This window comes from Haemaphysalis longicornis, unplaced genomic scaffold (genome assembly GCF_048455015.1).
Source record: "Haemaphysalis longicornis isolate Haplotype H1 unplaced genomic scaffold, Haemaphysalis longicornis Haplotype H1 scaffold_12, whole genome shotgun sequence".
Lineage (NCBI taxonomy): Eukaryota > Metazoa > Arthropoda > Arachnida > Ixodida > Ixodidae > Haemaphysalis > Haemaphysalis longicornis.
Genome location: NW_027526225.1, coordinates 7,827,336 through 7,850,517, shown reverse-complemented (window position 1 = coordinate 7,850,517; position 23,182 = coordinate 7,827,336). Strand labels below are relative to the sequence as shown.

The 23,182-nt window shown below is 44.7% G+C and overlaps 1 pseudogene; it reads left to right on the top strand.

The window, feature by feature from the left end:
• The first annotated feature begins 206 nt into the window (after window positions 1-206).
• LOC144162230 (transport and Golgi organization protein 6 homolog) lies at window positions 207-7,761 on the top strand (annotated as a pseudogene).
• Window positions 7,762-23,182: the final 15,421 nt, after the last annotated feature.

The following is a 23,182-nucleotide window of genomic DNA, read 5'->3' as shown; positions in this document are numbered from 1 at the left end:
CTCCCGCTAAATGACCTGTCCTGGGTTCACCGCGCAGCAAGTGCCGGGCCAAGACCGCGCCCTTAGTTACACCCCCGCCTCATTCTTCCAGTCTGTGCACATGCATTGTCTGTATTTTGTTTGTCAGTTTTTAAAATACTACTTGTTTGTAAAATGCTACTTGAGCTAACAGTTTTTTCTTTTCTTTTTTCTTTTTATTTTTATGCAGATCTCCCATGACATCGGATGCAGTGAATTTGGCACTGACTTCGTGAATCAACGGCTATGCATAGGCTCGATTTGTCAATAGTGAAGTGCAGAGGTTCGTTGCTTGATTTTTTCTGAAATTCCTTCTTTTAAAAGCCCCCTCAAAACCTTCTTTTGTTTTTTTTCCCTGTCAAACCATTGAACCTAGTGTCACTAGATAAGGTTATCTAATGACACTAATTGAACCGTTTCAAAAAGCTGATTTCACTGCATGGCATGTGCGTTGTAAGGCAAAAGTGTTAAGTGCTCCATTCTGGAAAAAAGAAAAAAACTTGTTGGTCAGTCAATCAAATGGCCGCTATTGTAAAGAGCAAATAAAGAACACGTGTGATCCAATGGGATTTGAACCCTGAGCTCCACAGAAGCAGCCCACCCCGCTACCACTGTGCTATCTTTGCACGTCGCTAGCAACAAAGGTTTCCGATGTTGTTCCTGCCTTTGTCCCACATATATACCCACTTTGGGGATGGCAAGGAATCAGGAGCTTTGAGCAAGTAATGTGCCTGCTGCACAAAATTCACAGATCTATGAATTGGAAACGTTAAAGTTGTAGAATAGTGCATCCCACCATACACCTGAACGTGACGGCAGCAGAACAGCTGCGCACCAGCCAGCCACAGCCACGATTCTAATACAGCTGTGTCAAGTGCCAGTGTTCTTGCTGATGTAATTAACATCGTACGGCGCAGAAATGAAAGAAAGAAAGAGACGCAAACACACTGTTGCAGAAGAGAAGCCGGTCGAAGTAATTCGCACAAAAAGCAAAAAAACCAAAGTGAAAAAAAAACGATAAAAATATGATGTACAGTAAAACCTCATTGCAAGAGACAAAAGGACGTAGAATGGGGCTAGTTGGTGATGCTTTATACTGAATTGCGCTAAGTATACAGACGAATAGGACGCTAACAGGACTGGGACGAGGGACTTGCGCCTGAACTTACTCCTGTTAGCGTCCTATTCGTCTGTATACTTAGCGCAATTCAGTATGATACAAGAGACACTCAAGAGACCCAGTAAATGTGCCTCTTGTTACCAAGCTCTTTAGTAAGCAATCTTGCTAACATAGGGAACATAGTAAAACCGACCAAATTGTCTTCGTTCAAATGTCTCTTGTAACCAAGTGTCTCTTGTAACAAGGCCTTCCTGTAGCAGCTAAAAATTTGTTACATAATAAGTATCACCAGGCTTTTGCCTTCCAAGCTCGTCAGCAGACATCATTTCTTTTTATTTTCACTTCTCTGCACGGCATTTTTGTAAATTCAAAGCAAAAAAAAAAAAAGGTGGGTATGTGTGTGGGCCGATATAGGTTTGAGAGTGAATTGACATTTCAGTTACATCACATCTCAACAACCCTTTGCCCTTCAACAAGAAGTCACCCATCACTTTCGTTATACCTGAAAATATTACTGGCATATATTAACGGTTTAGAACCAGTGTTTCTAAGTAATATTAATGTCGCTTCGACTGAAGTCTGTCCCCATGTCTTCCTATGCAAGCCCTGTAACTAGTTTATAACCTTGGGCATTTTTTATTCATAACTTTGATGCAGCACCTCCTGATGATCACCACTTGATCAAAGAAATTCTGGAAGACAGGCAGACACTCTGTGTAGACCTACATCACCTCTTGGAAACTACGTACCAACCCCTCATGGTTTGAGAGCAGCTTCTCCTGCTTTCAAGGTCATTCCAACTAAAGGCAAGAAACGTAAGTTTGGTTCATCCACACCTAGAATTAAATTATCGAGTAATTGTGGACAATCCTTCTTGTCCAGACTGCACGGCGGAAAGCTGTTGTATCATTTACACCAAAACTTGGTACGCCACTGGTGCTGTTCTTTTTTTGCAATTGCAACACGTTTGCGCCCACAAGATGCCACTCAACCTCTTCCCTGGTTTTACAAATCTCATATGGCTTCCTGCAAAAGGCCAGGAAAATGAAGTACAAGCCGCTAGCAGTCTGCAGTGAGCCAAAGACTGATAATCAGTAATTTATAAGCACCTAATATTGTGACCACATGGCATATGTTAAGCGAAGCTCAGGCCTGCTAGCCGTCTGAGTGCTTTGTCCGTTCCAGTTATGAGTTGAGATCTGTGTATTTGTTAATTAAATGCAGCGGTATATCAGTAGCATGAACATGAGCAGTGATGACTCGAGCTTTTATGGATAAAAATGTGTCCACATGACTCCATCTGAAAGCTCTTTCATTGTGGTTTGCCCTCTTAAAGGGACCCCGAAAAGCTTTGTGAAGGTGGCAATCAAATGCATTCAGGTGGTAGAACACATAACGGGGGATTTTTGTGCCAAGTGTGAGCCCCATACGTTGTACAGATAATTTGTAAACAATTTTTGAAGATCGCCTTTCTCAGCCGATGAGCGCGACGCCGCAGCGAGCCGACCGCGGCTGACGCAACGGCGACCGCGGGTGACGCAACGGCGATCGCTGCTGACGCAACGGCGAAGGCGCCCCCTGATTCGCCCAATCGCCGGCAAGGTCGGCCGCCGGCGGCGTCACTGCCATTGGCTTCCGGCTGCTCTTCCTCCTTCCTGCGCGATCCCGAGGCAAAGGCGGGTCCGCAGTGATTGACGCGAGCCTAGGCGCAGGAATGTAGCTAGCTGCTTTGAAGGAGGCAGAGAGGGAGGAGGAGTCGATCGGCAAGTGGGGAGAGGTGCATTTAATTGCTTCTGGCGCAGCTAATACTGAATGTAGATCAATAATTCCAACGGCATTGCATCGCTATATTGGTGCTACGTGACAATACAGGCCTTTTGTAACTTTTACAGAAGGCTTTTCTGGGTCCCTTTAAGGGGGTCTTCAGGACATTTTTGTTATTTTTTAAACTTTGTACTTGAGATTTACACATTGAGTGTATTTTAACATCCTGAGCACAAATATGCGGTCAGTTTTTGTCTATGGGGTGTAAGTTTACCATCGTGCAACATGTTACGCCACTCTGTTTTGGGCAGTTTTTTTCATTATCTACCTATGAAATACTCGAATTGCTTTATCCCTTTGTGGCCAGGGAGTGCAACTATACCACGGCAGCAATTTTACCATTGTTTTTGCAAATGCTGTAAACGTATGAATGTGACATCATCAATTACCAACGTTTTTGTAAAACTAACTGCATAAAATCTTGTGCCAGCAAAAAGAAATTCTGTACTTTCGCGGTTTTATCGCACTGTTCAGTTCATAAGCTCTCGAATGCAGTAAAAATGCCGCAAAGTGAACCAGTACATCCCAAGATGTTGTACCTGATTGCTGGCCCCATGGGAAAAAAATTGGTTCTGAGAAAACAGGGCACGAAATTTGGAAAAGAAGCATAGGCGAAAATGGTCATTTAGGCAACTTCAAACGGTGACAGCTTTGTGAATACTTATGATGCAGCTATGATATTTTGCAGGTACATTCTTTGGGACCTGTAGACTGCAAATAAAATTAATACATAAACTTGATTTTTTGGCAAATTTTCGGTCCTCAAGACCAGTGTTTGACAATGATTAGAGGTTGCTTTACACATACAAAAATAAGGCAACAAACCAAGAGCTGAGCTGTCGTTGGTGTTCCAAGTTAAAAGTCACTTTTTTTTTGTTTGTTGAAGTTTGCTCAGAATTTGTTGCATGTTAATATTCTGTTACTGTATTAACAGGAACATGTGTGCTGGACATTGACAGGTGTCTCCAAAATTGTTGAGCGCAACGCAGTGTTGAGTGTCTCTAGTGCTGTACACTGCAGAAGACGAAAATATTTAAAATAATTTTCGAGAAATTTAATCGTCCTAATTTTGTAGAGAGAAAATACTCCTATGTTGTGCCCATCGCTAAGACAGCATCTATACTAATTACAGGGGACGTTAACGAGTGGGAGTTTAGCGTGCATGTTTTCAAGTGTCCTGCACTGAATAGCTGAATTGCGTTGTGGCTCCAATTCCTGAAACTGTTAGATCGTTATTGTTCCTTAATAATTCGCTTATAACATTTAAGCACTCCAGCAGTCTAGACGGAAACTTCTTGTGTGGTCAGCGGAAAGCCCCAAAGCCTTATTTAGCTTAGACTCGCGACGTAACTTCAGCTATGCTTATTGTCATATCTTCAACAGTCTTGTGAGTTCGCATTCTCTTGGGTTAATACTTCATTATGAGCCTATCTCCACTGTTGATGGTTTTTTTTGTACGTCTTCATCTCTATGCATTGAAAATTCAATCGTTACCGTCACATTGATGGCATTGACAATTCCCATGCCTTTTTGTACAGGCTTCTGGCATCAAGTACACCCCACAATGGCTGAGAAACATCTGCGGTCAGTTTCTCACAGAATGCCGCTTGAGAAAGGGAGGCCTCACACAAGTCACCCTGGGCATATTCAATGCATGGTGTGGTAAAGACAGATTCACTGTCACGACATCAGTGACACCAATTTTATCGCAAACTTAAAACAAATGATCGAGATACCGTATTTACTCGATTAAAAGCAGCCTCTTTTTTTTTCACGATCGCGATTGCCCAAAGTGCGGGGGGTGGTTAGGTTTAAGAAATTTTTGTCAGTGGTGTCTCGACGAGACGGGCACCGGGAGCAGCATTTTATTTGGAAAACATTCAAAAGAAAAATAGGTGCAGACAGTGAACCCACTGCTTGCATCCGATACTCTGGCATTCTCATTACCACTTGAGTCTGTCGCACCGCTCGAGCGACCGCTCTTAGTAATACCGCATCAGGTCGTTCTTTTTTCTGTGGAAGTGGTTTGTAATCAAACACCTCTTATGTGACTTGTCCGCAAGGTCAACTTGGACCTGCTTGCAGACTAGCTGTGCCTGAGAAGCTAGCGAGTGCACCGCTGCAACAGCTCCGACTCGACAACAGAGCGAGCAAGCACACTTGACGGCCCGGGCAACACACTTCATCGCAGGAAACGGGGTGCTTAGACTCACATGCAAGCATTTTTCCAATTTTTTTCCGAAAGTTGGGGAGGGGGCTTAGATTCTCGAAAATACGGCATTAAAGAAAACGAAATGAAGCAGTCCCAACCACTTTCTGGAAATTTCTCTGTGACGTCACGGCATCTTGCTCGTGTGACTGGAAGCTGCTGGCTTAAGCCACCGCCAAGAAACATGACAGGCAGTTTTAGTGGGGCCTCTAGTTTCATTTGATCGTACCGTGAAGTTAACGCACCGATAACTGACTTTAGTTCTGGTCCATATTACACCGCACCTGTTTTATTATGGCGCTGTAGTGCGAAATATGAAAGCTTTTCACCATTTCTTGTGGTTTTTAATTAAAAAGCACTTTTCGTTGCTGGAATGGAGCTTAGTGAGTTACCAAATGCTAGTTTTCTCAAATAAGCAAAGTTGAATTTTGTCTTCGTGGCCTCTTTTAAACATCACTCTCACATTAGCTGAGCTATTCATGCAGTTTGAGACTTGTTTTTACTTTACCTGCCATGAAAAAATGTTCATATGGTTTCCCAAAACTTTTTGAAGCACTACTGGTGCAACATTGCTCTAATTACCGTATTTTCGCACGTATAACCCGCCCCTGCATATAATTCGCACCCCCCCATTCATCCTGCCGGAAAAGAAAGAAAAATCCTGGCATATTGCTCTCACATTTGATAAAGGAAAGGCTGCACCAAAGCTACAACTCAAGCAATACATCACATACTATGTAGACAGAAAAAGCGTATATTTAGTGAGTAGAATACACTGACTGCAAGGAGAAAGTCACGATTCATCAATAAAATTCAGTTGTTAGAGTGTGCTCGTCCTTGTTTTTTCTTCCTTGTCCTTGCAATCGCTGCCATGGAAAGCTTAGTCAGTGTTACTGCGTGGGAGCTTCCCTGCACAACGTGCATTGCCAGGAAGCTGCACTAAAAGAAAAACCCCGCGTATTATCCGCACCCCTACTTTGCCACTGAAATTTTCGCATTTTTAATGCGGGTTTTTAATATGGCACTCCTTTCTTTCTTTTTCTTTTCTTCTTTTCCAGTGGACAGCTCTGGCAGTTTGGTGGCTGAAAAAGATTGGCAGAAATGTGAAGCGTTTGCTAAAATCATCGCCAGAGCACCCAGCACTAAGGGAGTTTTGGTGGAAAGCTATTATGAAAGTATTGCTCCTCAGGTAAGCCAAGCACCTACATTGTTGGTGGCATTCAAGGAGAGGTACTTTCATCCATGCGTAATTGGCTCTCTAGGCTCACGCTTGCTCAGCTAACTGTTTGCTTGCTGGCATGCTCACAGTTGTACCACTGACAGAGCATTTGTTTTGAATGCGTCGTGGCCTTGTTGTTGACTCAGTGCCGATGGGATGTCACCCCTGAACTAGCACAGTCGAACCTAGTTTTAACGAAAGAGTATCAGGACAGCAAACTAGTTTGTTATAACCGATATTCGTTGTAACAGTAGAAGTAAAAATCGGCTATAACAAATCGACAATCTGGCTCGCGCAAAAATAATTGATATATAAAAATGCTTTCTTTAAGGCTTCGAACCCACTATACACAAGGTAACCCTTACCTTTCTCTTTGTAGCACGTGAAATTACAACAGAACAAAGTTCATTGGACAAAACAGGACTGCTTCTTTATTTTTTTGATGAAGGATTTGATCTTCGTCTGTTGGCTACTCACAGCACTGAGCAGGATGGAGTTTTCCACGGTGTCCACGAACAAAAGGGCCTTTACACTTCTGCAGTTTCGGACTACGGGGGATTTTTCCAAGTAGCTTCTCAGCCTACTGGTCAAATATGTCTTTGTTATACCGATATCGTGCATAGCTGTCACGGTTTCAGTTTCGTTATAAAAGAATAAGTGTCATTGAAAGGAAGCGTGACCAACCATAGTTTGTATTTAGTTCGCTATAGCCGACAAATGGCTGTATCAGTGTTCATTGTAATGAGGTTCAACTGTAATGGCATTTGTCATTTCTTTTCTCTTGCTTCCACTCATACCTGCCATATGTAAAGAGGGGAAAAGTTGCGCACTGCATTTTACACACGCTAATTTTCTCGACAACGAGCGAGACCTTTCTGGAACAGGCCCTCTTTACTGTGAACAATAGGTACGGTTTGATACCCGAAAGACCAACTTGTCCGTGTTGGAAGCCTGTGTTCAGCAGAGGAGTTCCACAACCTGCAACAGTTTTGGGCCTTGCGAATTAACCCGGGAAATCGCTTCCTTTGTCCCGTATCAGCCTATATCAGCTGATCCGAGACAAAGGAAGGGATTTCACGGGTTAATTCGCAAGGCCCAAAACTGTTGCAGGTTGTGGAACTCCTCTGCTGAACACAGGCTTCCAACACGGACAAGTTGGTCTTTCGGGTAGCCTGTGCCATTGTAGGAGCCGTGCTGGAAGAGCAGCCACCACAGCAGTCATCCCGGCTGGTATTGAAGAGCATGCTAAAGCCACTGTTTAGCTGCACATGCCAGCATGGTAAGTTGTCGGGGGCGTTGACAATGGGCAAGTTGCATATGCCTGTGAAACTTCCCCTTTTTACAGCAAAGCTGGCTTGCATTAGGTTCTGATCAAAAATTGTGGGCGTCTATTGGGTGTCGTTGACAAAGAATCGCCTGCGCTCACTCCAGAAATAGTGTAAAATGCTTTGTATCTGTCTATCTAAAATTGGCTGTTGAGAAAATTGTTTTAGTATGCCAAGCTTCAATCAATCAATCAATCAATCAATCAATCAATCAATCAATCAATCAATCAATCAATCAATCAATCAATCAATCAATCAATCAATCAATCAATCAATCAATCAATCAATCAATCAATCAATCAATCAATCTGTTAATTAATAATACTTGTCGTGATTAGTTCACTGTAAAGTTGTAGACATAGAGAATGCCCACCTGCTGTTAAGGCACAGCCGTCTATAGAGTGAGTATGGGTACAGAAAATGGCTGTAACTCTTGTTTCATCAAAACTATCCCGAAACAAATTACTACATGAAAATTAGAAGTAATTCTAAGACAGTTACATGTATGTGTCATAATTCTATCAGTATAGGAAGTTGCCATACATAACTCAACACATATTTAGTTGTCCACCAATATGGCTTTGCTGGTCTTCTGTCTTCACAGTACTGGAAGGGCTCCGAATCTTTCGGTTTCTGCTTCGTTGCGCCACAAATTGAGACCATTAAAGGAGCACTGACACGAAAATTTTATATTACACTTTTATTGCTTTTATCGATGCCTAATGGTCTGGCCAACCTGAAACAGCACTTCAAATACTTCAGCGCGCGATAGTTAATTACATTGAACGGCCTGAAAATTGTTTGTTTACATTCCCGCGCTTTCATTCCGAACGCCGCATATGACAGACTCCCTGCCTGACCTCACCGCTTTGTGCGGACGTCCCGGGCGCCAGCTTGAGAAGGTGTTGCGCACGCTCGCAGCTCGTGGGGCCGCGCGCGTGAAGTGACGTCATGAGTTTTTGACGAGCGCTGTCGCGTCACTTCTTTTTCCTTTCCTGGAGTGATTTCACGCTGATGTCCATTTGCTGAGCGCCGCTCTGCGCGCTGCTCCGTCGGCGCGATAAATGAGATCCAATTGAACTATGTTCTTCGCGTCGCAGGCCGCTCATATTTCAGCCAGGGTATTCTGTTGAGTGAAGGAAGCGAACTGTGCAATAATATTAACGCCGAAAATTGGTGTCAGTGCTCCTTTAAGTCTTAGCGCTGTGCTCATTGCATCGGAAGAGGATGTCGGAAGCAGCGTTGAACTGATTCACAAGGAGCTCTAGTTAGTTCTCCTGCAAGCAGAAGTTAGTCTCACTTCGTTTTGTCGTATTCCCCTTTATCTTTTTGCTTTCAGATTGTTTAAAGTGTTGGCCCCAGCCACCCAGTCCTTGATGCGCTGGTTCCAGTGATCCTTGAAATCGCCGTTTTTCCTGAGAGTACTGCCTCCTACTTGTGGTGAGTCTTGCTTGGTGCCTTTTCGTTGTATCTTTTAAACAATATAATATGGTCAGACTGAATACTTAGGTTAGCTCAATGGGCCATGGAATGAAGGATGATATGAATAATGCTTAGGGACATGAAACGAGTTTTCTGGTTCAGGGAGAAAGGAAATGGGCTTGGGCTGGCCATGTAGTTCGCGAAATGGCAACCGGTAGCCCACCAGGGTAACGGAGTGGATACCGAGAGACAGGTCTAGAAGGCCAAGGGCAGTGACTCGATGGAGAGACAAAGTGAAAAGTTTGGAGGCAAAGATTGGACTCGGGGCAGTGCAGGACAGGGGATGTTGAAGGTCTGTGGAAGAGGTGTTATTCTTGGTGATGATGATGATGGTGTTGATAAATATCGGCGCATGTTAGAAATTCCCGGGTAGTCGAAATTAATCCGGAGCTCTTCACTGCAGCACGTCTCATAGCTCAGCTGAAGCTTCAGAGCGTAAAACACCCAAAATTTGAATTTGATGGTGAGGGGGGTGAAAAAACTGCTTTGATTGTTTGAGATATTGCCAACTCTATGGTACCGGCTGCAGTGGCTCAGTGGCTAAGGTGTTGTGCTGCTGAGCGCGAGAACGCAGGTTCGATTCCCGGCCGCCGCCACCGCTTTTCTGATGGGGGCGAAAAGTAAAAACACCCGTGTGTACGAGATTTCGGCACACGTTAAAGATCCCCAGGTGGTCAAAATTAATCCGGAGCCCTTCACTACGGCACACCTCATCGCCTGCATTGCGTCGGCGCGTTAAACCCTACAATCATCATCAGCCAACACTATGGTTTTGTTGTACAATAGTCTTTACGTGGTTGGCACTTAAGTGCTGTAGTCATGTAGAAAATGCTGGAGTCTTCAAACAGTAAGACGATGTCTGCACATCCTTTACGGCACTGTGAAAAGGAAGGAACAAGGGCACTGACAGTTTGTACCAGGGGTCGGCAACCTGGGACCCGCAGCACAAGGGTGCGGGTTCGATTCCCGGCCAGGGCGGTCTCTTTTCTGATGGAAGCGAAAAGCGAAAACGCCCACGTGTTCGAGGTTTCGGCGCATGTTAAAGATCCCCAGGAGGTCAAAATTAATCCAGAGCCGTCCGCTATGGCGTGCCTGATCGCCTGTCTAGAGTCGGCGCGTTAAACCCCACAATCAAATCAATCAACCTGCGGCCCGCGGGGCAGTAATATGCGGCCCCCAGCACAATGTCAGAACCCGCCCATCCCCTTTTCACTTCCTATCTGAAGGCTGAGATGGCAGTTTTTACCTCAAATGGGCTTGACAAGAACAAAGAAAGATCGCTGCTCTAAATAGACATGAAAATAAGCATGATTTATATTACAGTTTTGTACATAACTGCCAATTCGCTGAATTTTTTTCTTTTTGCCTGCACCCCCCCCTCCCCTTTCCCAATTTGCCGTCCAGCCTCCACCGCGTCGGCTTCATGCAACTTGGCCCTCCGCCTCGAAAGGTTGCCGACCACTTGTCCATATTATTGAAATGTGTTTTGGGCTGCGAGCGTTGTGTTGAGGTTTAATTTTCACCGCATAACTAGCACGAAAAGGTGAGCAACCAGTGTCATATCAACTCAGTTGTACTAGTATGTTTCATTATAATTCCACGAATTGCCCTGGCAAATGCTTTTGCTTTGCTGAGCTTTGGTTTTGTGTCATTAAACAGCAGTTCTGTTTTGACAGTTAGTTTTGCATGGACTCCTTGGTTAAACACTAACATTATACTGAATTAAGGTGCTAAACACTGCCCTCAGTGGCAGTGATAAAGGTTGGCAGCTGCGGTCACAAAGCCAGTAGTTATGGCATTTTGGAGCTGATTGAAGTGCTGTTCCTTCTAGCCACCACCGCCGTACTTATGATATTGGACGCCAAAGTAGGTAGTTTCCTTGTGAGAGCATCAAGTTGTACGAATCTGTTTGGGTGGGTAGCTGGACAGACCAGTTTACTGGGTAAACATCTCATGCTTTGCCTAAGGCAAGGTGGAGACCTTTGTCACGGAAATTATTGCTTTATAAAAGGATTTCGATGGTGAGGCTTGTTGTTTTGGGACGCACTTTGACAGCAATGCTCCTCTAGGCAACCTTGTGAAGACATCCTGAGTGCGGTCTACCACAGCCAGCTGTCGGAGAGTGCATTGGAGCTTTTGCATTGGTGTCTCTTCATGAATTGTTGCCAGAGTCCGCTTGTGATGCTGCGAGATGACGTCGTCTTCATACTCGGTGATTCCGGTGGTGTCACAGTAGTCTGTTGATTCTCCTCGCTGAGGTGAGGAGGGCTTCTGTCAAATGCGGGCTGTGAGTCCGTGTGCTAGATGACTCTTCTGAGATGGTGGCTCTATTTTTAGGTGTAATGTCAACTGGCCATGTGGGACAGAAAGTTTCTTGTTCAGCCAACTACTCCTAATACTATTAGTCCCTGCCTGTCCTACGTCTATTGCTTAGAGGGGCCATGAAAACAAAATACAAGTTTGTTTTATGAGAAAGATTTCGTGTTCTATAGTGCCCCCAGCGCTTGTCTGGAAGCAAACAATGCTTTATTCACTGGGAAATTAATAAGTTAAAGCTAAAATTCTGATTCTCGCACCAAAACATGTGTTTGAACGATGTTTGCAATGACATCATAAGAACAGGTCTTTCGGATAAACTTAGTGTGGAGCGACATGGCCTCCGCGATCTGTTGCCGGTGGAGAGCTGTAATTTTGTTAGCTCCTATTCTTGCCGCGAGGTGGTCGCCTTAGCCTAAGGTTGAAGCGAGGCTCGTCTGGCCGACACTGCCTGCGCTTTGAGTTGTAAATCAGCCTTCGTTGTTCGTTGCTCTCAGCCTTCGTTGAGAGTTTTCATGCCAGAAAACTCTCAATATGTGGTCGATGTGTTTTGGCTCGATCCCACTAGTACAATGTTGCTTAACGTACGTTGTTTAACAGCCACAATTGCCTTTGCACGCAGCTTTAGTGGTCGTTTGTTTGAAGGCCGAATGTCATAGCCCAGGGTTCTGTCACATTTCGGGCAGGATGAATACCTGCGCGCTGAATTCTTTTTTCGCTGTTACAGCATTTTCGCGTGATATCGTAACGCAAAAATATGCTTTTTTGCCTTTTAAGTTGTTTCTAAAGCTGTGGGTATTTAGTGTGTGTGTGTGCGTGCGTGCGTGTGTGTGTGCGTGCGCGTGCGTGCGTGCGCGTGCGTGCATGCATGCGTGCATGCGCGTGTGATTGCGTGTGCGCGTGCGCGTGTCCGCGCGAAAACAGCGTAATATTGATAAGCTCTCGTGTATTATTTATAGGCAGGCGACTGTGATAGTCAATAAATCTGTTAGGCTTCCACGGGTACAAATCAATCGTTTTTTTTTTGCGTTTTGTTTTAGTATGCTTAGTGGTGTCAAGTACCTACTGCAACCTCGCTACCAAATTATTGGCTGGGAGTGAAAATGTCAGGCTTTCTGCGATTCGTTTCACACTGCTATCGACTCTACATGTGTATTTCTTCAGAAGGATGTTTATGAATTTGTGTAGTATTTGCTGTGGTAATTGGTTGGCACAACTTTTTTGTTAAGGGTGTTAGTTTTTTCAGTGAGCAGTTTACCTCAAGGTGATCACAATATCTATGCACAACATCGACTGGAAGTAAGTTGTTTGGGCTATTAGTATAAACACATCAAGTAAAGAACTACCAATAGTAACTCGTGTAAAAGATTTTTATTACATCACTTAGACCCCGTCCATTTATGGTAGACCGGAAGTCTCTTTGTGTGTTGGTATCTCCAAGCATGCATGTGACTAAATGGCACCACGATGTTTACCCTGCCTGTTGCAAAAGAAATACCGATAGCCATTTGGACAGTACATATACACTTGAGATGCTGAAGTATACCACATCTCTGTAAAGAGTGCCGCAGTAGGAGTTGTGCCGAGCATTTCAAGTAGTGTTGCCACGTCATCTACTTTATTTGTCAAAGACCGCACGTTTAAATGAGAAAAAAAAATGGAAACGACATAGGTGGTGTTTTAACGTTTACTAACGGTTGGATTTCCTTTGGTTGAATTCCCATAATCTGATTCTTGCTCGGAATGCATGGAAAATGCGTTCCATGCGCTCCAAATAACCCATGTACGAGATTTTCAGAAATAAAAGCGGCAAACATCTTGTGTTTTAGAACCATGCGTGACTACAAAAAAGAATACTGCTGTGCAACAAATTCACTTATGCTTCACCCCGGGCATAGTCTACGCAAAAATTTCAAAGGCACCAGTAACTACCCTAATGGGAACAGTAACTACTTCTACCCTTCTCCTGTATTGGTGTGCGGTAATCTTTATTTTGTTAAATGTTGCACACAGGCTGTGACGGCCAAATTTTTGTCCGCAACGCCCACCCGCGACAAGAAAAGCGACCTTGGGCTATGCGGGCCAAGGTGCGGCAAAAGACGCAGCCACACCCCCTTTTCAACTTGCGCTCTCTCTAGGCAATGGGGATGGCTTGAGCAATGGCGTGCTGCCTGCAGCCGATCGTGGAGGCCAACCAATCAATCTAAATAGTGAAGGAGTTACTTTGAGGGCTCAAAATAGTTGCCCTTAGTAACTGCGTGTCTCTTGTGACCATGTCATTTCTATGCAATGTTGCTAACATGGCGAGCATAGGAAAACCACCCAAACCGCCTTCACACGTCTCTCATAACCAAGTGCCTCTTGTGATGAGGTTTTACTGTAATAGACGTTGCCTTGGCCACACGACTTGCAAACTTTCAAGGTTCACCATATGGCATACCCCTCCAGGTTGGCTGCTGCTGCTGCGTCAAGTGGTATGTTAGTGTTCATTGCACTCTGATGTACCGAGATTGGCCAATTTACTTTTAAAGTTTAGTGTGTCTTTAATTCAAGGTTTTTTTTACGGCGTTTTGTACCTTCAGTTGGCACTTCTCTATGAAAGTAAACTCCGTCATCTTGTCAATTGCCGGTTTGTCTTGTATCTGCAGGCGACATGGCCCTAAAGTATACAGGAACGTGCTGGTCAACAGCTTTTTGGCTGCTGCAAAGCACCTGGACCCAGTTCTTAGGTCCTCGGCAGAATCCAATCTGGGAGACTTGTGTGGAAGGTTGAGATACTCGTTTGGACCAATAATACAAGAGGTATGACCTGTTCTACGCTATCTTCTTTTCATGGTGTTGTTTAAAGGGGCCGTAAAGACAACATGTAAGCTTGGCTTGTTAACGAGACTGCTTTGTCCCCGGAACGATGGTACCAATTTTATCACAAACTTCAAACAAATAGTCAAGGTATCAAGAAAAATTAAAGCCGTTCCACTCAATGTGAAAGCTGCTGGAAGTGCAGAGCAGTGATTCTCCATAATCGGCTGTAGTGCCGTTACCTGCTCACTGCTACCACCCAAAGCAATTCAAATTTCTTGCCTTCGTAGTGCCAGTACTGAAACAGTGCCAGCGGGTGTGCTGTTTTTTCTGTGCTTGCTTTTCCTTCCGCATGTGCTGGCGTTGCACTGCCACTTTCTTTCGCTTACTATCACAAAAACTGACCCAACAAGCGTGCCAATCTAAATGAACGCGGGTGCTGCCAGTTGGCAGCACCCGCATTCAGTCAAATATGCCTGCAGTTTTTTTTTTGCGCTAAACAATGAGGAGATGTATCACAAGTGCCAGCGTTTCACGAGTTTCGAACGCTCATAACTATTTAAACCGCTTGGTTTTCGATGCCTCTGCGGGACGCCCTACGACGGAACGCCGGGCTCTATTTGGGTCAGTTATCTCGTGGCCCCGCCTGATTCCGGCAGCCTTTTGACATCGACCGTTACAGCCAGCTATGGCGGCAAGGCGAGCCCCTAAAGTGCTCTGCACTTGCAACAGATGAAGCAGTGGCGACTCTCGAGCCACTTTCCGGCAATTTCTCTCTGATGTCACAGCATCAGGATTGTGCGATTGCTGGTCGCTGACCTAACCTGCCACCAAGAAACATGACCGGGTGATTGTAGTGGGGTCTTTAGTTCCATGTCGTTGTATCACTTGAATGCTAACGTGCCTTTAACACACTGTTAACTGTGTTGTTAGTGCTGGCCCATATATGTCACTGCTGGTGGCCACATTCTGTCACTGGAGCGTGAAACTAGTCGTGTTTAAATATTTCTGACGTTTTTTTGGTTAAAAATATTGGCGCAGCTTGTAGTACTAGTGGTGCATGGCTGGAGAAACAGCAGCGCTGGCGGCCCCTTTCCCTTCGTCGGAGATTCGACTATTGCACCTCACACGGATTTCCGAACTTGTCTCTGAAAGCTCTCCGCGATTGGCAGGCCTGGATTATTTTGTCTGCAGGCTTTCACGTCTCTCCCAAAGTGGACCGTGTTGGCACGCGTTAGAACCCGCGGCAGCCGGCTTCGTGAACTCAGTGTCTGTGCTCCGCACATCCGGCGTGAAGGCATGTGAACTGGCGAAGAGAAGAGCATGCAAAAGATCACACAATAGATGGCGGGTAGGGTGTTCTCGAAGGTCCAGCTGGCGGACGCCGGGCGCTCCGGACGAGGCGCACATTCACATGCGCTCGGTATTTTTCCTTGGTATTTTTTTTCTGGTAACTTTACGTGGAGAAAGGAAAAGCTGTGCTGTGAACGATTCTCTCTGATGGCTGGTGGAATGGAAATGAGTGTGCTACCAGGGGTTAAGTCTTTCGAATTGAACAAAGTTGTGTTTTGCTTTCATGGCCCCTTTAAAGTCTGCAATGCCTTTTCTCCGAGCTGGCACCTCTCATTGAATATGGAGCGAAACCGGCTTCTCGGGGAGCCAAGGCAAGCCAATCCAAAAGTGTTGAGTGAAAGCAGAGCTTTGAAAAGTTACGATGATGTCCTCTGGCATTCGCAGTGTATTTTCATGACAAGAGCACTGGTCGGCGACTTTGGCTAGTTTCGGCTTCCGAAATTGTGGCGATCCTAGCGGCACGGTGCTGCGGCGTGGCCCTTCCCTTTCCCTCAGTGTTTCTTTCTTTCCACACCGTCAACACTTCCGCGCCTCCTCACGCATGCGCAACAGCTCACCGGCGCCAATATTTTTTTTTCTTTCTCTCGGCGCGCACGGCGGTCCAGTTCGGTACGTGCGTGAGCGAGCCGGCGTGCGAAGGGTTGCGCGGGTTGCCTAAACGCTTCCACGGGCGGAAAGTTTCGCTGCATTATAAAATACATTCGAATGTATTCTAAATATGGGGAAGCGGAGGAAGGAGTGTTACCACTCCTGCGCAGCTCTGTGGTGCAGCAACACAGGGCAGTACAGTTCGACCAAGTTTCTCGCCTTCTCCAAAGACGACAGGTGAGCAAATTAGCTTTGTACAAGTTATAGTGAATTCCTTAAAAGCCGACTGATTGCACTCTTCTGTTTTCAAAATAATTCGCGCATGTAACGTGAAGTTAATGAGACATGTCACTCGTCTTGGAGTGGAAACTAATGTGCAAATATATCCCAGCTGTGCAGGTACGCAAAGTTTTAGTAGAAGTAAACGCGTCTTTGGCACGCACACACTTGCTCGCAAGATCAATTTGTGGTGGCATTGCCGTTTTTTGATGATTGCCTTAGTAACTGCTGGAACGTCGATTCAGTATACTTATCAAGGTATTTTTTGTTGTTTCGTGCAGCAGGTATGAGTCTAGGTTTGGGCCCCAAGTCGAGGACGGTTTGCGACTTCATTGGACGTTTCCTCCGGTGACTCTCATCAATCCATCCAATGTCATCACGACGCACCTGCTCACAAAGAAGGCAAGCTCAACTGTACGCGCTTCTTGCCCATCACGGCGTACATACTACCACATCGATTGATGGCGTGGAGGTGCTGCGCCCTAAGCATTTTTTCCTCCCCCGTCTTGCTCCAAAACGTATATTTGCGGCGAAACTACTGCCAAGCGTTGCTTCAGAGCTTCGAAAAATCTGACGTAACTCCGCGGTATTCAATGCAAGTCGATTTTCACATGAAGCAGTGGAAGGCCAAACCGAAATACATGCGTTGTCTGCAGCCGCCATTGCAAGCGTTTCGCTCATTAAAAAATAAATAAAACCAAGTAGCATTGCCGGCTTTGCTGTTCAATCTAAACTGGGCGCCCGCGCCTTGTCATCTTATCGCGAATGGGTTTGGTGTTCCATAGTTCTGAAGTTAGAATGGTCATGCCGTATCGGACAGGATGAGATAAGAGGCGCTGCCCAGACACGAGTTAGAGGGTAGCTTGTAACAACCTGGCCGATATCTGAGGCTTAAAATACAGGAAAGCTTCTTTTTTTTCTGGGTGTCTTCTCCCTCCCGCCTTCCCTCCCACCCCAGGTAAGCAGACTGTTAATTCACGCGCCATTAAAAGAAAAGACGGGTGCGTTCGATTTGTGTTCTGTGTTCTACGACGTGCACATGGTTGGGCATTGTTTTTGTACGTAGATATAATCTAGCAAAGAGTGTCTACAGTGCGGTCATTGTGTTGCAACAGTTTTTTATGCATTTTGTTGGTGTGAACATGATTTCTCGGAAGTGTATGCAGGTTAATGGGCGGGTCAACGCTTTCTTTCAGAGTTTGCGTTAACTCGCCCGAAAGGCAGGGCTTGAAGCATACGTGTGCGTGCTTTCTTTTAACATATATATTCCCAATTATTGTGTCTCTGAACTGAAACGAATTTTTTTAATGTCTAAGGAACATTCCTGTCTCGAGGTGAGCCCAAGAAATAAGTATACCTTGAGAGGAACTTTTAAGTTCTTTTCTTCTCCCGCCGAGGTGTGCGCGAAAAAAAAAAATCTGTGTAGGGACTAGAACTTTCGAAGTTCTTCTTTCGTAATCAAGTATTGTGTACCTAAATGTGTATTCATGGCTGTAACTTTTGCGCAACTTTAGACGGAGACCGATACAAAAAGGGACTCGAAGACCTGTACCTGTCACCGTGTAAAGTTGCGCAAAAGTTACAGCCATGAATTCAGAATACCAACTAGCCCGCCTAACCGTGTTATTGTAAATGTGTATGTAGCACGTTTTTTCCCTATTATACAATATTGTATGCCTAAATTTGCATATGTCATATTTTTGCTTAGTCCAATACTGTGTACATAAAATGTATGTGCAATATATGGGTGTAGTACATGTGTTTTCATGACTTCGAATCAAAGACGTCCTCATATGAATTTTGAATAAATGCAAAGCAAAAATAATGTTTGTGTAACACTCCAATTATTATCGCCACAAAGACAACAATTCGACACCAGAAAACGTACTATTACCTACATGTTTTCTTCGTTCAATTATTAAACACGTTACTGCACACATAACAAACGACGGGCGGCGGCCATTTCGAGTCATCGGCGCCGCTCGTCCAACTTTCGCGCCTGGTGCCATTGCCGAGCGGCCCATGAGGCAGCCACCGGCGGCAAATGCGGCAGACGCGAAAGTTGGACGAGCGTCGGTTTCGGGGGCCGGCGCGCGGCGGCACGGCCTGGCTGCCGCGGTATAAATGACGTCAGCAACGTCCGCGACGTCAGCAAACGCCCTTTCCCCCCTCGCCACTCGTTGCCATGGCGATTAATGCAACGTTTCTCAGAGGCCACGTACTACTAGGGGAGGATTTGGCGCTGCTGGCGCGAATTACGTGGGACCACGGTGGATGCGAGAGAGGCCACCCCGTGACAAGAGGCTCTCCCCCTCCACATAGCACCAAGGTTTTGACCTCAAATCATGCACCATGAGTAGAAATATATTGTGAATTGAATCAGGTATTTATTTATTATGAATGTTTTCATTTTAGATGCATGAAACTCTGGAGCATGGTGGAATGAATACTACTTTCTGTTTAGTGTACATGGAACTGCAGTGCATGGTGGAAATAATCGCTTTTGCACTGGACATGGCAGTGAAAAAGAGAGTTCCACTGGACGTGGCATTTTTTATGGGGCAATTCTGTAATTCATCCACCTAGGTAAGAGAACAATTTCAAGAATACCATTTTGTTTCTCAATGTTGTTTCCTGGTGGTTAAATGCACTTCTGCCGCTTTTTCCCCAGTGCGGTTAACCAAGTAGAAGAAAGCTCTTGCATTGAAGGCTGCTTCATCACTTGAAATCTACTTTCCATGGAAGGACATCGTCAGAATCTGAAATCAAAAGCAATGTGAGGAAGTTTGGTCGGCACTGTATGCTTCATGATTAAGCTGCTGTAACTCGCATTCTCAGATGGGGTCCTGGGGGTGATGTGATGTGTGAACTGACGCATTGTCGTGAAAGAGTAGCATACCTGCTGTTAGCTGCTAGGTTCTTTTTTTCTTCCTATTTACTCAAGCAGGGTGATCATTTAGTTTGCATAGCTTTCCTTGGTTAGAGGGGCCACAATGACAAAATACAATCATGTTCAATTTTAAAAAACTATCATGTGATAACTCACTCAGCTCCATTCCATGCATGAAAGGTGCTTTATCAACCAAAATAAATGTGATAAGTATTAAAAAAACATTCAGATTTTATGATACTGCGATGTAATATATATGGGCAGGAATGACATTATATGCGCCATCATATGAATGGAATGACATCATATGACATCTTGTGTGGCTTGAACTGAAGGAGTGGGAAGCCTTCGACATCTTGGAAGATGGTGGCCATTGCTTGGCCTGCAGACTTCTTAACTTTTTGGGAGTTGGCTATGATTTGCACTTTCGATGCATTGATTCCATTTTGTATTCTGGATGCTTGCGAAACTCTATTGTCTCATCTCCAGTTACTAAAAAAAACGGTTTTCTTTCACGAAGAAGCTCCAAGTTTGCCTCAAAGCTCTGCAGTCAAGTAGCCTTACAACATGCCATTAGCATTTGGAGGACTGAAATCATCTGTCGTACTGAACCTACGGAAGCTACCAATTCTTGACATATCTGGACAACCATGATTCTTCGATCAGACGGGACTAAATCCTCAAATTTTTGCACGTTTTGTTCATGTCACTTTTATAGGCTGCGGGTTGTCTTTAGCAGACTTCCTACCATATTTAAACTGCTTTCTTCGGAATTTTACTTGTAGGATGAATAGGCAGACATGCCACAAATCGCAGTCATGTGTTCATGAATATGCTCGAGTTTTTCTCCTTGTTTTTGTAAGAAACTTAATCGCGAAGTGTTGCTCCAAATCGAGCAATTTCTGGCATGCTTCACACAAAGATTCTTCTAATATCCTGCTGCATCGCAAAATGTTGCGACATTTCCGCATTTTGTGCCTGACACAGCAGGTTTGGATTTGGGCAAGCCAGGCTAGAAAGCATAAGTGTATCCTCCCAATAAATTCAGCTTAAACCTCTTGGGTTAGTTTATGTCCATATCACATGCATGTTCTTTATAAAAAAAAATCTGCAGAAATTCAGAGAATTGTCTACGAGTGCATAGCATTCTTATGCCACTTGTCAAGAGTGTGAGGTTTTTGCAGCCAAATTGTTTTGTTTTTCAAAATTATGTTTTACCAATTACCTCCATTTATGCTATTATAACGATTACAAGTGCTACTTCCACCAACTCTGCACTTTTTGTGAAAATGCAAGGCGTTACACAGTTCTGAATTTTCGCTGTTTTTCTTCTATTTTCTTTTCTTTCTTTGCTTTTCAAAATTCTGTTTGACCGCTTATCTCCATTTACGCTATTATAGCAATTAAAGGTGGAACGTCCGCGAAATCTGCACTTTTGTGGAAATGCGGGGCGGTACACGGTTTGCCATTTTAGCTATTTTTATTTTTCTTCTTTCTTGTTTTTTAACAATTCTGCCTGACCAGTTATCTACATTTACGCTATTATAACGATTAAAAGTGGAACTTTTGCGAAATCTGCACTTCTGTGAAAATGCAGGACACTACACGGTTCACCATTTTCACTATTTTTTGTCTATTTTTCTTACTTTCTAGTTTTTCAAAACCCTGTCTGGCTTTTCAAACCCTTTCGGCTTGCTTCAATTACTCTCTTGTAAGCGCTTTTGGAGCGAGCTTAGTGCGTTCGGCATTTTTGCATGACTTCAGTGTTGCGCGGTGAAGCTAACGCGAGACCCCAAGCTCTGTGGTGCTAGCTGAAACTGGTGCCATGCGTATAAGTTGACTATGGCGCGTCAAAGCAGTGATCCTAACCCACAAATATTAAAAATCCAAATATTTCAAAGAGTTCACTGCAAATCCAATCGAACAGCAAGCACCATTTGCGAGTTATTTGAACTTTCATCTATCTGTACACCTAGTCTTTAGCACTCAGGACTTTTCTTACGTTTCTTTTTCCCGTTCTTCTTCAACCAGGTTTTAAGCTGCCTTTGTGGCCTCCTGAGGGATCCCGCTGGCATCGTTCGTCACACTGCAGTTCTTGCCCTTCGATGCATCATCAAAGGAATGGGCCAACTGATTTTCCGGGTGAGTATTAAGCCCAGTTTATTGTCCTTTTATTACTAACAGTCACACCTTTCCATAGCCTTTGCAGTGAAGGGCCATTCTGGTTAAAAGCACTGGTTCTGTCCGAGTCAGCACTTAGTTATGCCAGCAGTTGTGCTGCAGCAAGGCTATCTGAAAAACTCGTGAACTTGCTACTCACCACCGCACACAGTTGGCATTCTAAGCGGTTTATCTATGCTTTTAGATCTATATCAGTTATAAAAGCCAGTGTGGAATGAGTGCAAGAAAGCTGCCCCTTTCAATTTCTGCTCACGACGTGAGCACAGTGCGAAGATCGCGCTGAATGTTGCAACCAGTTTCAACTATATTAAAGGGGCCATGTAGACAAAACACAAGTTTGGTTCAATCGAAAGATTGCCTCGTTAGAAATATACTGACACCCCTTTTAATGCATACTTCGCTCAAATAAACTATATAATTAGGAAGAAAGGGAATGGCCATGCGACTCACTAGCTCTTTTCCCGCAACAGAACCTATGATGTCATATGCCTCGCTGTGCGATTGGCTGAGGCCGGCAAAAGCAAACCCAAATTAGGCAGGGCTTATAAGTTTGCCAAACGAGCTGTTTGCACCTAAATGTAATGCATATTCATTTTACAGCTGTACGAATGGTGGGGTAAACAAGGAAAGTTATGAAAATACACGTAAGCATAGCAGTGCCGATGCGCAGTGCTGTTGGTACTGCGTGCACTATGCTTGTTTTGGCTGCACAACAGTCCGCCGCTTTGGAGTTGTCTTACACGACACTGGCCGATTGGCGTAACCGACGGTGTCTTACGTGACCTATTTGCCGAGCGAACACCATGTTTCACGAAACGATTACTTTCTATCGTAACAAAAACAAGCCAGGTGCAATAAGAGTCAAAAACAAAGCAATGGTGGACAACGGTCTGTGGCTCAGTATGGTAGCGTCGTCTGGGAGGAGTGACGGTAAGCAAGGCTGCACAGCCTAATGGCACACTGGAAGTTCGTTTGAATACCCGCCCTCATGACTTTATGGCAGACGTCACGAAAACACGATTTGGCGGGCTTATGAAAGTTTTAACCTAAGTTGGTTAATTTCTCAGTGAATACGGCATCGTTTGCTGCCGGACAAGTGCTGGGGGCACGCTAAAACACGAAATGTTTCAAACAAAACAAATGTATTTTGTCTGTATGGCCCCTTTAAGGATGCAACCAGTAGCAAAGCAGCATAACATCTTAGCTTGCCGACACAGGTGTTTCGGCAGCGTAGTGAGAACACAAGCAAACGTGTCAGCCAAATACAAATTCACTCCAACGTGTGGTTTGATGCGCCAGGCCGCGTTCCAAGGGGTGTGAAAAAGTCTGAAGACATCACGGGTGCCGTCACACAGTGGAAACGGAGAAAAGTTGTGCTGCAGCATTTGACGACTAAGAAATGTTGCAGTTTATGGTGTAATGCAAAGTTATGCTGCAGGATTTGACGACTAAGAAATGTTGCAGTTTATGGTGTAATGCAAGGGGCGCATGCGTTTCAGGTGATGCCAGAAGATGTGACACACTTGATATCTGCTTTCAGCTCCTCATACTGCAGTGAATTATTGGCAACCTTTTGTCT